Here is a 17,778-nt window from a genome sequence, read left to right as displayed (position 1 = left end):
GAATTTGTATTAGCAGCATGTGTCTTTTTAAAGGAAATGGTAATATCTTAAAGCACTCGCGAAAGTAAAAACTCCAATGATGGTCTTTTCCTGACCAAGGGCTTCAAAATTTGTCCCTGTATCAGTGGAAACCAATGGAGATCATTTGAAAAAAAAATTACTAGTGATATGGGGTGCGTCAGTTCTTGCATACCTAATTTGAGTGCTGAGTACCTGCCATCTGAACATTGGGTCCCTATTAGGGATCTCAAAATGGGCACCCAAAACCTAAGGCACTCAAAATCACTAGTGACGTTGGAAGATGCAGATCTATATTGCATCTGTTGCTAATTTGTACACTACGCAAGCTACTGTAACAAATTATTATAGGGTAGTGTAAAGAGGCCTCTGTATAAATAAGGCCCCATGTATTTACAATTGGGTGAGTAAATCTCTTCATGGTATATCTGACATATATCTTTCTTGACCTATCTTTTCCATAGAGAATTGGGGGAAAAGAGAGAGAGAAAATACATGGGATGAAATCTTGGCGTCATTTGAGTCAATGAGAGTTTCATCCATGTAGAGGAAAAATGGGGTCTTGAGCATGAAGGAAATTATTTTTAAAATCTGCTGTGAGTTACAAGAAGGTCTGATGTTTTCTAAATTATGAATATTGATTAATGGTTGTGCTATGTCAAGTTGTGAGAGTATTGTGAGCTTGAAACAAAGCCCTAGGTCCAAATAGCCTCAGCCTTTGGGAAGTTCTGATCCAGATGCAAACTTTGCAGCTCAAACCCATCTCTAACTTTATGCAGGCTTCACAATAAACCTGCTACAAAAATTAATTTTTAAGTCAGACTAGGCACTTTGTAAAACAAATATTGTAATGCCGTGCTGGAGTTTCTGGCATAGCAAGGCCTAGGGACATGAAGACAGTGAGGTCAAACTGGCAGCCAAAGTGATGGGGCTGATAGGACTGGCAATAAATGTACAATTTTCTTTTTTGATGGAAGGGATGAGAGTGGCGGGAGCCTCATAGGGAAGGGCTGAATGGTGGAAGCTGACTGGCAGACCAAGAGGAGAGGAATTATAGAAACTGAGCTCTTCCCAGTCAATTCTCTCACTTCCTCTAAAAAATAATATGTCTAAAAATAGCATGTTAGCCCAGCACTGGTTTTTGTTAACAACACCCACTTGAGCTCTGCTCTCAAGATTTATTATAATACCATTAAACCCCTAGGGGTCATTACAATCTTGCCTTTCATTTGGTCTGTACATAAATAATTGATCATCATAAGGATCGAAAACTGTGGAAATGAAGACAACTTAACACAGATATTCTTTATGACATCAATTACAGGGGAAATCATTTGATGTGAACAGAGAATATTTCAAATGGTACAATGATGATAGCTACTAAAATTACTTTATAGGCTAAATGAAATGTGTACACTCATTGGTTCTGTTGCCCATTTACGGAGAAAGTGTATTACGGTTCAAGGGAAAAGATGCTAATTATCTGAACATACATAGGATGTGATTCACCACCCACCTTACTGCAGTTTTACACCTATATGACTTCCATTCAAGTCACCAGCCGAAAATTGGCATGATGAAGTGGTGAATCAGGCCCATAGTTTGTAAGTAATTTACTGCTGTCAGTTGCAGTACGGAAGGAGGAAATGTTTTGGAGTGCTTGTTGCTGACAGTTAAGCCCCTGGAGTGTGCATGCTATTGTCAGCAGTGGAATGTACTATGCCAGCGGTGTCACAGGGTTAAAGTTTGAGAGTAGCGGTTACAACAGTAGCTGAAAACATTTATGACATTAAAACCTGGGGACAGGCTGAAATACTGTAAACAGTATCCCTGAACCTGTTGAAAGGATGTCAGAGTTCAAATATTTTTGTATGAGGCAATTTATGTAGTGTTGACTGCTGAATTTATACATATGGGGGTAAGCACCAGGCAGCTGGTTTGGTTGGAGTGGACATTTTCTCTCATTGTTATTAGTTGTGGTGTTTATATATGGCATCATTCCATTTTCCCAACTGGCACAGCGATAGGTAGTTTGGAGGGTATTCAAACAATACTGGGAATGATATTAAAAATCTATGTGAATGGTAAGTATAGGGGTGCACTGTATTCCAGTAAGGCAGAACAATGACTGGATGCGTGTCTTCTGTTATTTCTTTAATTATAAGGGACGTACTGAATATATAGAGTGATAACGTTGTTTTATTTCATAAGTCATTGGGAAGGATGTTATGCCAAGTGAATATTGGATTTTGAATGTGAGTAAGGGAATGAAAGGGAATGTGTTTCAGTGAGCAGTGCTGAGTGAAAAGTTGCTGGTCTGTATCTTATGGCATGTATGTTACAGTCTGGCTATATAGAGAGCACGTTCTAGAGGCATGTGACCTCCACTGAAAATATTTTGCCTGGTCGTCCTGAAGAGTTCAGCGGCAGGAAATTTAGAAATTGTGCTGTGGAGAAAAGTGAAACAGTAAATTTGAATTCATGTCATCCTGAAATCAACAGGACCACACGCTGAGAAAGTAATCACACATGAGTGAAGGTGTCAAGGTCTTGAATTTTGACTGAATTATCATATTAGGATGATATTAATCCTGAAACTATTGACGGATCATATTATTATTTATTTGTATTGTGGTTGTGCCTAGAGGCCACTGTTGTATGTGTCATTTTGTGTAACAGTAATAATACTTAACAATGAATTGGTTACAAGCAGCACCATGAGTGGAGAGATTTTTCCATACAATGACTGAACACAATAATGTAAAAAGAAAAGGAGTACTTGTGGCACCTTAGAGACTAACCAATTTATTTGAGCATAAGCTTTCGTGAGCTACAGCTCACTTCATCGGATGCATACTGTAGAAAGTTTAGAAGATCTTATTATATACACACAAAGCATGAAAAAATACCTCCTCCCACCCCACTCTCCTGCTGGTAATAGCTTATCTAAAGTGATCACTCTCCTTACATTGTGTTTGATAATCAAGGTGGGCCATTTCCAGCACAAATCCAGGGTTTAACAAGAACGTCTGGGGGGGGGGGGTAGGAAAAAACAAGGGGAAATAGTCTACCTTGCACAAGGTAGCCTATTTCCCCTTGTTTTTTCCTACCCTCCCCCCCCAGACGTTCTTGTTAAACCCTGGATTTGTGCTGGAAATGGCCCACCTTGATTATCATACACATTGTAAGGAGAGTGGTCACTTTAGATAAGCTATTACCAGCAGGAGAGTGGGGTGGGAGGAGGTATTTTTTCGTGCTTTGTGTGTATATAATAAGATCTTCTAAACTTTCCACAGTATGCATCCGATGAAGTGAGCTGTAGCTCACGAAAGCTTATGCTCAAATAAATTGGTTAGTCTCTAAGGTGCCACAAGTACTCCTTTTCTTTTTGCGCATACAGACTAACACGGCTGTTACTCTGAAACCTAACAATAATGTAAGGAAGCTCTCTGAACACTTTTTGGGTGAGGCAATGCATGTAGTGGAGAGGTCTGCTGAGGATGTAGCTGGCTTTGAAGAAATAGGTTGAGGCTTGATATCATTTTTATACAGTTGTTTTTCTGGTATTCTTTTCATTTGATAAAGTAATTTTTCCCTCCTCTCTGTCTCCAGCAGGCTGCTAACTTGAAGCAAGACTTCTGCATGTCTGCTCTTCCCTGGGCAAGGGTGTGCAGCCCCGTCACATCCCCCACTAAGTTTCCATATATGTGTCAGTTATAGATAAGGAGGGGATTCAAAGACACCAATGAGAGGGGCGAGGCCATTGTCCACCACCACATCATGGGTAGGTAGAATGTTGAGGCTTCATTTGTTAATTTTGCACTGTGTTACACACTCAGAAACTGCACAAAATCTTTTTTTTTTACAGTCTGACCCTAACTGGCTGTCTTTTTCCTTTCAGATCAGAGGAATGGAGATCGTAATCCAGCAGCAGCCTGAGGAACATTAGTGTGTATTTTTACCCTTTCTGGTGTATTTGCATGAAATCTTGTACCCTAATGAGGCTCTTGGATTGATTTCCCTTTTAAGACCTTGTGGGAAATGGTTATAGCGAGCATTTCATTTTTTGTACAAAGAGAAATAAAGATTTTTTATTTTGTGGTAATTCTATGTTTGGTCTCTCCTCTTCCCCCCCCCCCGGCCCCCTGACACTTGCATGGCAGCAAGAAGGCTGGGCAGCAGGAGAATCACAGGCGGCAGCAAGGACAGTGCCTCAGGGGAACAGAGTATGGTTCATGGAGAGGCAGATTGGGCAGTATGAGGGATTGCACAGTAAAGCCCAACCCCATTTGGACTGAGGTTCAGGAAGAAAAATGGCAGGCAGGAAAGGCAGAAGATAGAGGAAGTAGGAGGCCAAGCAATAATTAAAATGGCTGATTCCCTTCAGTAGCAGCCATTTTAAACCCCACTTATTCATACATTATTAGGGAACAGATATGTACAAATAGCAATCTGGCTAAATTACCAGATATCTGTACAAATCAATTGCAAGTTTGGGAAAATCCCAAGTGTAATAGAATATGGATGTGGGGTAAGGAGGTTGGGTGCTTATGAGGTAGGGTTAATTTCCAAGGGGTTAGAATTGTTCTAGGAAGTTTATGGAAATCTCAGGGTGTAGTACAATCTCTTGTTGCTTTATACTGTTGTTTACTTTCTGTGTTTCATAATTTGAGGCATACTCATGTATGAAGAACAGATGTGCAGATGGTAGTTTTTGACTAGCATGCACAGGGGAACAAGTATAGTTTAGGAATGATTTTAAAACCAGATTTCTTAGAAAGGTATGTCAAAGTAGTACCATAACTGGTTATCTTTCTGAAAACAGACATACCTGTGAGACGTCTCTAAATCTCCACGGGAAGAACAAGTCATGCCAACTGGAAAACATTGAGAGGAAACAGTGTCTAAGAGGTTACTCCAAGTTCTATTCCCATTGCAGACAGATGTAATTTGCATGCTTGTTACTCTGGAAACTTTTCAAAGTTGTTTTTCCACTGCAAATAGCAGCAAAGTGTTCTGGGGACGGGGGAAACAAGTATTACATCTTTTAAAGCTGGCTGTCCCCTACCATTAATGGCTCTTCTAACTAAAGGGACGAAATTAAGGTTGAGGACACCACAGTATGTTCAATGTACGTAGGTAGCAGTAGACATTCATATTCTACACACACACACACAAAGAAATATGAGAGAAGGGGGCAGGGTTTGGTATATGTGAACACTAGGACAATCTGCATCTGGCAGCCGAATGCTAAGCACTGATGGAATGATTCACATAAGGAGCATATTTTCCAATGATTCACATAAGAAGCATATTTTAATTATAACAGTACGTTAGCACATTTCTATCCCTAGGTCTGCAAGCACTTTACAAATGGCAAGTAAACATTATTAGCCTGATACCTGTTTTGGGGTTTTCTGTGGAGGAGGGGGAATCACATTGCCTGATGCTACAGGCTCAGCTGATCTGACCCTGGCTGCGTGGCCTGCTCCCACTCCTTTCAGTCTTCTGGAGCTGACTGGCCTGTGTTCCCCATTCTATCATTATGTGGCTAGCTGATTCTGCTGCCCCACTTCCAGTTTTCTGGTGCTTACAAGCCACTCTGAGGGATGGAATCTTCTGGGGAGAGGATGAGATGCCCACACCCACTCTGCATTCTTCTGTGGATGGACAGTTTGAAGTCTCCAACCTTGGAAGAGATGAGGGAGGTGGGAAAGGGTTCTCAGATAGTTCTGCATTTAGAATGCAGTGGTGGCTCTTCCAGATAGGCAGGGTAGACTTTGTTTATCATGCTTTGAATCAAGTACAGTATAACCTTTTCCAGTTTTGACCATATTTTTACTACTCAAAGTCACCTAGTCACTTTCATACGTCACCAGATCGAGTGCAAGAAATGGAAAGCAGAAAATGCCATCTGGCAGATTTGATGGAGGTTAAAAAATGGAAAACAGGCTGATTGGCCAACCCATCCCACACTCAATCCCACAGGAAGTAGGCATGCATGGGGTAGAGAGAAAAGAAAGCAGTAGGTCATTCAGTCACTCTCAAAAGACCTGGAGGGCAGCAGCAGGCATCTTGGTTGGGCCTAAAGTAAGAAACTAGAGATGAAAGGGTTTCCCCTAGAAGACAAGCAGTCAGGAAAGAAGGACATGGAGGGTGGTTGGTGACTTCGCCTCCCGCCTCTGAAAGTGATATGCTGGGGGGGTGAACATTTCATAACCTCTAAAACCATTTGATTTGAGTTTGAGTACTGAACAAAGGTTCAGGAGATTCTTGTTTTAGCCAAAGCAATTAATCAGTCTCTCTATATTACTGCTTCATGCCTTTCCTTACAGTATAACCACAATCACATTCCCCTTTGCCAAAATAAATCTATCTTAAGGGGAGGAAAACCAAAACAAATGTGTCATTTGATTTACTACGTTGGGAATACGTAATTGTCAGGTGCTAGCAGTGGCTGTAGCTACATCAGAAGTTGCTCTTTCACGGTTCTTGTTGGGGCACCCATTTCTGCTAAATGAGGGTGGGGGTAAAACGAGTGTCTGTAGAACCACAGATTTTTTAAAAAGCAAATGATGACTATCTTTCATTTCTCTTTGAACTTCTTACATAGTTTTCTGTATGAACAGTTATTGAATTGTCATGATTTATATAAAATGGTAAGAGCTGAAACTATTAACCAGTTTTTAGAAAAACTCTTTGATCCAGATTTTTAATGACAAATCAGGTAACCTGTGAAGTCACAAGGGTGACAGCAGCCATTACTTCACCAGAAAGTGACAATGCAGTTAAGTGCTTGCTGGCATTTTTATAAGTAAACATACACTCTGAAACATATAGCTGATATGTAAAACACCCACCAGGTGGAATTCAGCTTCTGCCATGAATAGTTTTAATCCAATACAAGAGTGGCACAAGAACAGCTGTATGTCAGAAGCATTAACTTCCTAATGCAAGGCACCCCTAGAATTGTCTGTGCTTCAGCCTAAACTTGGGCTTTCCTCCCTTGACTTTAATGGGATTAGTGATAGGTTTAAAGTTGGGAACATGCTGAAGTACCATGCCAAATCACATCCTTAATGTTGTTCACCTAGTATCCTGTCCTGCAAGGTACTGAGTGCCGTGGATATCAATGGGATTAGAGAGTGCTTAGCACTTCGCAGAACTTCGCCCTTACAGGCTTCTGACTGCAGGCTGAATGTGCCAGGCAGGAGTCCGGTTATCCAGGAGCACCTGTGCTTAGGATAGCAACATTAGTTACAGTGAGAAACCAGTGAAATTTGTGACCAAAGGAAGTCCAAAACTTTAAGTTACAATTGTTTAAAAACAAAATTGCATTGGCCTGCAGCCTTTGGTTCAGCCAAAACTTCCTTGAATTTCACTGGGACATTCGCCCGCATGAGGAACACAAAATTAGGTCCTCTAAAGAAAAACTTCAAATATATCCATAAATGTTCCTTTTAACAGAGTTTTGTAAGTGTCTTTATAGAACAACTCCTTTATATTTTTGTTAATTATTTAGAAGCGCAAAAACTGCTGAATGCATTTTTTAAAATTATCCATCAGTTGAATTTTTTTCTTACTGTTTGAAGTGTACTTTATCCCTGTGTGTGTACTTTATCTCTATGTGTGTAAGAGAGCAACCATGTGTCTGTTTTTGTTGTAAAGTCCTGTTTTGCCCCAAATTTGTTGGGTGATGTTGATCAAGACAAAGAACTCCTCAGTGTCCTCATATGTAAAATAGGGATAATGAAATTCACCTCCTTACAGTGGCGTTTTGAGGCTAGAATCATTAATGTCTGTAAAGCACTTTGAGAACCTTCGATGGAATGCACTACATGTGTACAGGATATTATTGCTCTGCTAACACTCCTTAGTATACGTGAGAGAACTGAAGGGAATACACCTGACTGATTGATTGTTATGGACCAGCTCACTTATCTTGTGCTTGCATTGTAAATATTTAACAAGAAGAATTTCCCTTCCCTGCATAGAAGTGCTTCACTGTATTAATATATTTTAAGAAAAGCAATGACATACAGCAACTACGCTCCTACCATACCCAGTCTGAACCCTGGAGTTGTTCTATTGTATCTTTAAAAGCTTCTGAAGACACAGCAACATAACATGAAGGCCAACTGCTGCATGTTGGGAGAGATGATCAGTCGCTTACTTTTTTGAAGTTAATTCAACGATGTGTTCATAAGTCCAGAGTGAGTTCTTAGACCTATTGGGTTAATGGGAGTTGTTCTCTGCTTAAGGCCTGAAGGCCCAGATTGTTCAGACCGCCACTGAAGGATGAATCCAAAGTTCTCTCAAGGAAGAAAGTTTGAATTTTAAGAAGCACTCGGTGTTGGCCCAACTCTTCTCCCATTAAAGTCAACGGGAAAAAGCTCTGCTTGACTTCAATGGGAGCAAAATTAGGCCTACACTGAGTGGTTTTGAAAAATCCCACGCTGAGAGTGGGCCAAACCAGTGCTGCGAGTACTTGAACTGGTTTTTGTTTCCACAGCTGAATTCAGGTGAATTATGTTAATCCTACAACAAAAAGAAAGTACTTTTCAAAGCAAATGCAGTATATACTTTTATCAAGAGCTCTTGTATTCAACTTCTGTCTCCAAAATGGATGTTTTCTCCCTTTTGGGGAGGCTGTAGTAGCCTCTGAAGTAATGGGCTTGTGTACACAAAAATACCTAGTGTGTTTAAAGGTAACAATTTAAAGGCAGTAGCCTTGGGCCATCAGGATGATTTAGTAGCTTGGTTGTCTTCGGATCAACAAGATATTTATTGTAGGATTTTTTCTTGAAATCAGCTTCCTGGGGCCTTCCTGGTGCTAATTAAATCCTCTAGTATTTATAAAGGAAAGGACTTCAGTCTCCAAAACTGCCAGTCAAAACACTAAAGCCTTTCACAGACCATAAATTTACTTACAAATAGAAACCATCATTGGGGCAGTTGTAAAACTCTCCCTGAGGACGGTCTGTTCTGCAGCACCAACAAATCAGCAAAAGGGATGGTTGTGATATTATGGTTAATGTCTTTGTGGTAAGAATTTCCATTCAGCCAATAAAGAAACTTGTGCTGATGATATAGAGCAGCTACTATCACCTTTCATCAGTACTGAGGAGAAAGGAAATGCCGGATACTCCAGATGGGAATCTGCTACATGTACAGTAAGAGATCTGTGTGCATTTCCTGTGATTGTTAATGAAGGACAGAGGGGGGTGTTACTGATCTTTTTGAAGTATTATTTGTGCTAATGGCCACACCCTAGTGATTGCTATTTATGTTACTGTAGTTTACAGTAGTCCATTAATTTTTTCAGTAAACCTTACTGAGACGTGCTTGCTGTTACATGTTCTGCTGCATTGAGGATTAGGAGTTACGGAGTAAATTTCCTCCTGTTTTTCTGCAAAAGTCCCAGCATATTCATCAACACTCATACAGTCTTTCCCAACAGATTTCTGCTTATTTATTAACAAATAAATAAATAAATAAATGGGAATCTTTGCCATGAACAGTTCAATCTGTTGGGCCTCGAGGCCTCTTTTTCCATCACTTGTGGTGTGGGATGACTTGAGATTGTGACCACTTCCTTAGATATCTATCTTGTTTTGAGATAGTCACGATTCATTTAAGTTTCTCTTTGTAAATCATTCCTTTCCACATAAACTTCAGAGGAGAGATCACTTGTGTATTAGATGAATGGTCATGTCTATTGGTAACAGTATGAAATAACAGAGTACAGTTATGGAATCAGGCCATTTGGCTGGAGAGTAAAGAAAGACAACATAATGTACAGGCGGTAAAAGCTGTGCAGCAATAAGGCAAGGGATTCATATTGTCACCTCGTAATTATTTAATGCAACATTGAGTCACAATATCCCTGTACTGGTTTTATGATTGAAGAAGAGGTTAATTCTGTGGTTATTAATGTCATGAGCCTGATGTGTGAGCTAATTGCTTCCGCTGGCTCTCCAGGATATCCAGTGGTAGTTTATCTACTCCATGTTTATAGGAGATGTGGGTGGCCATGTTGTTACATGAGGGTTGGAGGTGAGACAAAGGCAGGTTCTGAATCTAACCCCAACCTTCTGGACTGACAGCATTGCAGAGGAAGCATACAGCTCCCCAGTGAGAAAACAGTGTATTATGTCATTTACTAGTTACCTGCACTGGCTAATACAAGCAGCAGCATTACCAGGCTCTGGGTGAGTCAGGGCCACACAGCAGGGAGTTGGGTTGGCCAAAGGGGTAGTTTGCCTCAGGACCCCATTTGAGAGGGATCCCAAAATGACAGATGGGTGGCCAGGCCAAATTTGAGCCGCATTGTGACTTGGAGCATGGATTTACAATGCCATTCAGATTTGACGCCTGCCACTGATAGTGCAGGGAGCGACTTGCCTGCCGCAGCTAGGCCCCAGATCTCACTGTCACTGTGCTGTCAACATTACACCAGGCCTGAGGAGACTCACCAGGCTGAGAGCCCAGAGCTAGGATCAGGGATGCCACTCCCACCATGGTATAACTTCCCCTATCCCTGCAGGGAGGGCAGTGACCCCATAGGCCTGGGCCCTCTCTGACACCCACCCTGTCCCCTATTCTTGAACGCTTTCATTTCCATGGTAATTTTTGGAAGGGTGAGGGCCTCAATTTCAGATTTTGCCCCAGGCCCCCAAAACCTCTGAATAGCCCTGGGGGGGAATTGCATTCAATTCTTCTCTGCTGAAGAGGGGTCACCACTGCAAGAGGCCACTGAAAGGGGAAAGGTAGGTTTTTTTTAAAAAAGTGTGGGGGAAATACTGATGGAGGGGAGAGTATTTTGTTTCCCAGTACGGAAAGGAGGATTATTGAGGGGTTGAGAGTCTGTTCTGAGGCAGGAGAAATCTGAAGACAAAAGAAGACGCGAGTGTGTAAGAGCAGGAGACCTTATTGTTAATGACAGGGGACACTGTCTGAGGGAGAAAGGGACAGTTTTCATTTGGAATAAAAAATGTATCCATGGTTTCTCCATTGCTGATGTTGGGTGTTTTCATTTAGAAAAAAATATTTCACTGCCAACACTAAAAGCAGGACCAGAAACCTTTGAAGCAGATTAAAAGCAGTTAGTGTGTTTCAATTTGAGAGTCACAACTGAACAGATAAAATTCTCCAGGCTGTGATCCAAAACCAAAACACAACTGCCGGTATTTTGGTAAATGATGCTGGATTTTGTCCCATCATCTGTAAGACACTTCCTGTGTGTCTTTTAAGCTCTTGTCTGGAATGTTAAGTGAGCAAACACAAAACAACAAGGAGTATTACTGCACTGTATGTCTGGCATTTGCTTGCTGATATTTTAAGCTTTTTATTAGGTACAGTCTGACAATGCTGCTTGCACTGTTCTGTTGTATGTATCAAATAAGGAGACAACTTTGGCAAATATGGCTTGCTGCCGCCTCAATTTCTAGTAGAAGTCATGTTACATCGTAAGCTTGAAGAATCCTTGTCCAGGTCTCTGGTGGGGTGCACAAATCTCATTCTAAGTCAAGACAGGAAGGGTTTGATAGTCCATCCTGATAATGGAATTAAATTGTCCTAACCCTGTAATGCCTGCCAGAAGTGTAAAGCTTAAAAGGAGGGTAGTCTATGGTTAGTAATCAGAAGGCAACTGGAGATAATGGGTTCAAAGAGCTGGCTGCCTTGATAGACAGAGGATCTGTCTCATAAGTCTGGAGGCAATTGGATCCCAGAGGCTTGAGACATGCTACCAGCAAGAGAAGGAGTTTTCCTGTGTGAAAACAAACAGACCACCCATATCCCAGCCTTCTGAGGGCCCTCTTAAAATGTGGTCACTCTAGCCCTTTGTTTGTAGTGCAATTTGGGAAAGCTTGACTGTCCACCAAACTTGACCTATCCAGAGGACAAAAAAAGTTGACCAGTGGGATTGTGGAATCCCTTTGATGGACTCCCAGAGCATGAGTCGAGTGAGGCTGTGTCTACACTGCAAAACAATAGAGCTTGAACCCTGGGGCCCAGCTTGACACAGTTCAGACTTACAGAAAGGCTTCAGCAGTGGGGAGGCAGAGGGATATTACACTGCTAAAAATAGCACTGTAAATTTAAATTACTTTTAAAATAGATAACATTGACAAATACTTTAATAGCATGTTAGCAAGGACTTTATAGCTCCTCCGACATGAAAGAATTCCAAAGAAACATCAGAAGTTCTTCTCATCTTACACTCTATGTGTCAATATTAGCCTATCGCCAGCTCCACTGAGATTTGGGAACTGTACAGTACTAAACAGTGGGGATATGCTGTGTTCTGTAATGTGTCTGAAGAAATGTGTTTCATTAGCAGCTGAATGTCGACATTTCACAAATGCCCCTATAATAAATGTAAATGTAATTATAGAGAGCTGCCGCAGCATGCTTTGTAAACTGAGGATCATTTTCATTTTGGTGTGCCCAGAGTTCTTGTATTACTTAAGGAAACTGATTAATGCTGTCAGGAGCAACTCTTATGTTACCAGCACACGGGCTTATTGAAGTCAATGGCAAAACTCTCTTTGACTTCAGTGGTGAAGGATCATGTGTCATGTGCACAAGTGCACAAGAGCACTGAGTCAATTGTTTGAGGATTATAATCTAAAACTTTAGGGGAGAATTTGAATGAAAATTATGTAGAATGGGTTTTAGTACAATGTCGGCAAAGACCTTTAAGAGCAGACAGAGAAACAAATCATATCCTTAAGGGAAAGCTACAATACAACATACATTCTAAGACTATTTCTAACAGCCAAATGCACAAATAGAAAGATCTGCTACTACAGATGGACCTGAACCAAAGCTGCAGATCTACACATCTCTAAAGTATAGAAGAATCTAGATCTGGATCTGAACTTTGAGTTGGACCTATCTAGATCTACTTGGAAATTTTTTGACAAAATATATTCCCGACTCCTTTAACATTTTGTAAATGAAAAGTTCAATTTTTCTGTTTGAAATGACTTTCATTTAGAAACATAATTTATAGTAAAACAATTAAATTTAAAAGGCTGAAAGCTAAACAAAATATTTCAAAATTATCAAAACAAAATATGCTGATTAATCCAAGCCATTTGTTTGTTTTAATTGGTTTGTGAAAATTTCACTTTTCATCATAGTTTGGGACAGGAATTGTTTTTTTAAATGTCAAAAATTTTCCTGGGACTGGTAAACTGTTCCCTGCCCAGCGTTAGACCCTGCTCCATTATATCTTGGGAACATCAAACAGTGCGACTGCCTGACATGACAATGTGCAGGCTTTAAATGTTTTTAACTGTTCTGTAATATTTTTAGAGAGACACCAAATTTGAATTTACAGACATTGAGTAATGTTTAAAAAACCCCTATTTTCTGATAGGCAGACCTTTAAATTGCATGTCCTGAGCTTTTAAAAATGGGTTTTCTCTTCCCCCTGATGTTTACAAAGGCGTGTTGGGTGAATCTGATAGCAATACTACCAACTGTGCTTAAGCCTACCCCTTCTCTCAGCTCATGTCTACTTAATGCCTTTTAAGTTTCAGCTTTGCTGCTACTCTTGCTCGTAAACAGTCTTGCAGTGCCTGGGGAAGAGTGTTCATGAGAACAGTATTAACTAGTGTCTGAGACAGGAAATGCAACTGACTATCGACAAACAGTGAAAATGATTGTGTGTTCTGGAATGCACAAAGTCAACAAACTGAAAAAATAATGTTGTCTAATCTCCTTCAGTTACATTAATTAGCAACACCAACAGGTACAACATTTTCAGCTAGAAATTTGATTTTCAAGTTAACAATATCCTTTTAAAATGTACTAATTATATAGGGCAATGCCTTTTGCTCTGTTAGCTTCCTAGTTGCTAACAGCTTCTGCTGGTAAAACTGCTGACCTGCAAACTACTGGCTGAGACAGAATCACATAACCTAAAATTGTAGGGCCCCAGCATAGAGTAAATCTGATATTTGATGGGAGCATGTTTAGGGCTGGTGTTCTATAAAAGGCCAGAGAAAAATGATCCTATATTAGCGACATCTGAATTTGTTGACAACAGTTGAAATTATTCTGCAAGCAATTTGGGTCTTTCAACATGTTTGTATAGGGTCTAGTGTGGTTTGCTCTAGGGGCACCATAATAATATAAATAAACAACAATAATAATTCTATTACAAGTGCACATTTCTTGATTCTTCTTCTTTATTATGTGCTGTCAAAAATACTGTAGGAAACAATATTCTTTGGCTGGGGGGAGGGAAGGAAGTAAATGGTGTCAAATTACAAGTATATGAATATGGTTCTTATACATCCTCAGAGATGCTAGCAACGTCCTAAGTAAACATCCTGCAAAACTCATTTATTCAAGACCTCTGCTGCAACTATAGCTGAAGCTTTGCTGCTGACCAAGAGACACATGTGGCTTAGAGTTAATCCCAAGAAGTCTCAGCAGAGGGGAACTGAAGCTACAGCACACTTTAGGCAAAAGGACATATTGGAAGAGATCATAAAACACACTAGACTGGGATCTTTAGTTGAAAGGAGAAACTATTATTCTTTGGGTTGAAAAGTGACCTGTGGCTTTAGGCATTAGTAATTTTTGATAAATGATCTATTCTTCCCTTTCCCCTTCCCCAATTTGAGGGGCAATTCTTTTCCACCATAAACCTCAATGCTAGACAATACACTTAGTAATTAGTTTATAGCAAGGTATCTTTCATAGCCTCATATTAGAAAGAAAGTATACTGGAGAGTCTTTAAAAATGGCTTCATTTTATTTTATTGGTTGACACAGTGAGATAACTTTATACGTCTTCAGTCTCTGGAAAAGGCTTGCAGCTTACTACCCTCATTAAATATATTTATATGTTAATAATACATTGATTTAAGATCTTTATTCCCCCTGTTTTATGATGTGGTTGTGGGTTTTTTTAATAGAATATGTATCAGTATGACTTTTGGCATGTTATGAAGGCTACTTTGCTAAAGCACATTAACTGCTTTGGTCAAGAGCCACGTTAGCTGCTCTATCAATTACACTTTTAAATGCTTGTCACATTAAAAAGCAGCAGCCCTGGGCCATTGAGGATTTTTTCCCCTTCTTTTTAGGCAAAGATTTTGAGTCCTCTTACTGCTTTTGATCTTCTTCTCCCTCTAGAAATGTGCTTGTTTCTTTTATATAGTGGAAAGTTCTTTGTCTAAAGAGAAGCTTTATTACTTATAAAACTCATTGTGAAATCAAAATACTTGAGGTATTTTATTGTAATTTGTATTACTGTAAAATGTTATATTTTCCAATTGTTATAGCAGAGTGGGACAGCAGATGCAATACTGCCATTATTTCCTATAGGGAAATACTATGGTATCTTACCACACAACTCCATGGTATCTATTAGCAAGTGTTAACTTTTCCATGGTGACCATTGCATACAGTCACACAGAGCAGGCTAAACTATTTCCCCTAAATACATTTCTTGTTGTGCAGAAGCTTTTCTGCTTCTAAGAGACAGGTAAGGAAGATTCTGAAACAAAATCTCAACTGGCCTTCAAAATCCATGGGTATTTAAAAAACACTACCTTTGTGTTCAGTAGGCCAGGGATTATTGCAATGGATACATTGGATCACAACCGGTATTAAAGGAACTATTATGAAATCAGCATCTTTGTCATAGGATAAGGGAGATGGACCAAAAACATGAGAAGGAAAAGAGAAGGACACACATGTGAAGGGGGGAAAAAAGTGAACAGTCCTATGCTTTCTAATGTTTCCCACTAGCTAATCTCAAATAACACAGCTGGCAGACATATGAAAGTTTTTATAGTGTATATTTAGGTTTTTCTATGAATTGCACAATAAATAAATACATTTGACATCATAGCCAGCTATGTATTTTGCAAGGACGCCTCCTGACACAGTGGCTGATTATGCTAAAGCAGCTTTCCCTGAAGAAAGCAGTCCATCTGGGAATGATATACAGTGGTCAAATCACCAATTTTAGTGCTAAAACGTTGTGCCCTTCCAGACACAGTACAGGGAATGACAGCCAGGAACCTAGAGGAGAAGTAAAGTCTCTTACTCACTGTCTAGTTGTTGGGTACCCCTAAGATATATAAAAGGGAATCAGATCCTCTTTAGGGTTACCTGCAGCAACCCGAGTTAATAGCAAACTGCTCTTCCTCTCAATTAGGTTACCACTCAATGAAAGAGCTCAGCATCTCCTTTTCTACATGTCTCCAATGTTCAGTGCTTAATCTGTAATGAAAGAGGTGCTGGGGCTCAAGCAATTTTTTTACTTTTTTACTATAACTGACACAGCAAGCCCAGAGGTGCTGTGGCTATGAACTGCCAAGCCTAGAGGTGCCGAGGGTCAGCCCTGGCACAAATTAAGTGTTACAAATGCTAATGTTACAGTACTGTGTAGCTGTTTGAGTCTCTGTGTAATGTTATTTGGCTTACACGTATTTTATTATATTTGGCTGTTGGTGATAGTTAGATTAAAATTATTTCCAGATTATAATACAGGCAACCCTAAACTTAATGAGTGCTGTTAGATCATTGACCATATTAAACCAAAATTTTTAAAAGGCCATATATCAAACTGTGAGGAAGCCATTAAAAAACCTGCAGCATTATTGGCTTAAAGCAACTACTGAACCTTGGGAAGAGATTTGTGCCATGTTTCTTATGACACTGTAAAATCACCAAGGATATAAACCAGTCATTGGCACTCTCTCAAAAAACACATCATTATAACAGTACCACTGCGACATGCGCACATAATATTTATAAAAGCGAGACTAGGAAGCCAGCTGACAGCTGTGATGTATCATTTTATAAAAGAGAATATACATGACAAAATGTTTCAAAATGAACACTAAAAAAATATACTGTCAATGTTAAAACAATTCAGCTGTTCCTGCATGTCAGCATCAGCTGGGGCTTCCCCAGAATATGCTTGTGGATGACCTTTTAAAAGACATATATCATATATTCATGTATTGACTATGTTTTCAGACAATCTTCCATATCTGTGCAGAATGCTGTGTACTGTATATGGTTATTATAACACTATGTAATACTCTGTTGGGTTTTCAATTGTCTTGTTTTTCTTATAGAAACCAGACACATCAGTGGCACATCAGCCTGATTTCTCCCCACAAGAGACAACAGACTACTGGCCTCAGCAGTATGGATGCTTTATGTGGGCTCATAGGGAAGACACACCTGGGACCCAAAAGAGCGCTTTTCCCCTGCTTCCCCGGTTATATAGCTGTGCCCTTGTGAGACCCAGGGAGATGCAGCATGGCCTACACTGTGCTTCCTGACTGTGTCACAGCTGATTGATTCATCCATTCTCAGGGGAGGGCTTATAAACTTTGTCCCTTCATGGGGCTTCCAGTGGCACCATGGGGTTTGCTGCTGTCAGCTTTTCCTCCACCAGGGTCAACATAGGACCAGATTTCTGGGCCTTCTGGGAGCATTGACCAATACTTTAATGGGAGCAGAGAGGAGGGAATTTCCCCTCCTTGCTGAATTGGCCATGGTGGCGAGTGTTTTTTCACCTTGTTCTCAGTGTCATGGGGTCCCCAGGACTCCAGGAGGTTGTGTTAATATTCTTCTGTTGGTTGCAAACATGCATGTGGCCAATGTGGATAAAGGGGTCCATCAATCCTGGCTAAACCTGAGCATAGGACCAAGAATAGGAGAGGGTATCCCCTGCAGAAGATGCGGTCAGGATGATCTCCAGTGATGGGTAGGGCA

General features: G+C 40.3%; 1 long non-coding RNA gene across 2 annotated transcripts in view; it reads left to right on the top strand.

The window, feature by feature from the left end:
• LOC311528385 overlaps positions 1 to 4,123 on the top strand; it is an 83,210-nt gene extending 79,087 nt beyond the window's left edge. The window contains exons 3-4 of one of the 2 annotated variants that reach the window (XR_014713592.1): positions 3,634 to 3,802; positions 3,920 to 4,123. This is a non-coding gene — a long non-coding RNA (uncharacterized lncRNA). Of the gene's footprint in view, positions 1 to 3,630; positions 3,803 to 3,919 lie in introns of both variants that reach the window. The other variant, XR_014713593.1, reaches the window with a different exon arrangement.
• The last annotated feature ends 13,655 nt before the right edge of the window (positions 4,124 to 17,778 follow it).

This window comes from Lepidochelys olivacea (genome assembly GCF_965140295.1).
Source record: "Lepidochelys olivacea isolate rLepOli2 genome assembly, chromosome: 11".
Taxonomy (NCBI): Eukaryota; Metazoa; Chordata; order Testudines; family Cheloniidae; genus Lepidochelys; species Lepidochelys olivacea.
This window is presented reverse-complemented; position numbering and strand designations above follow the sequence as displayed.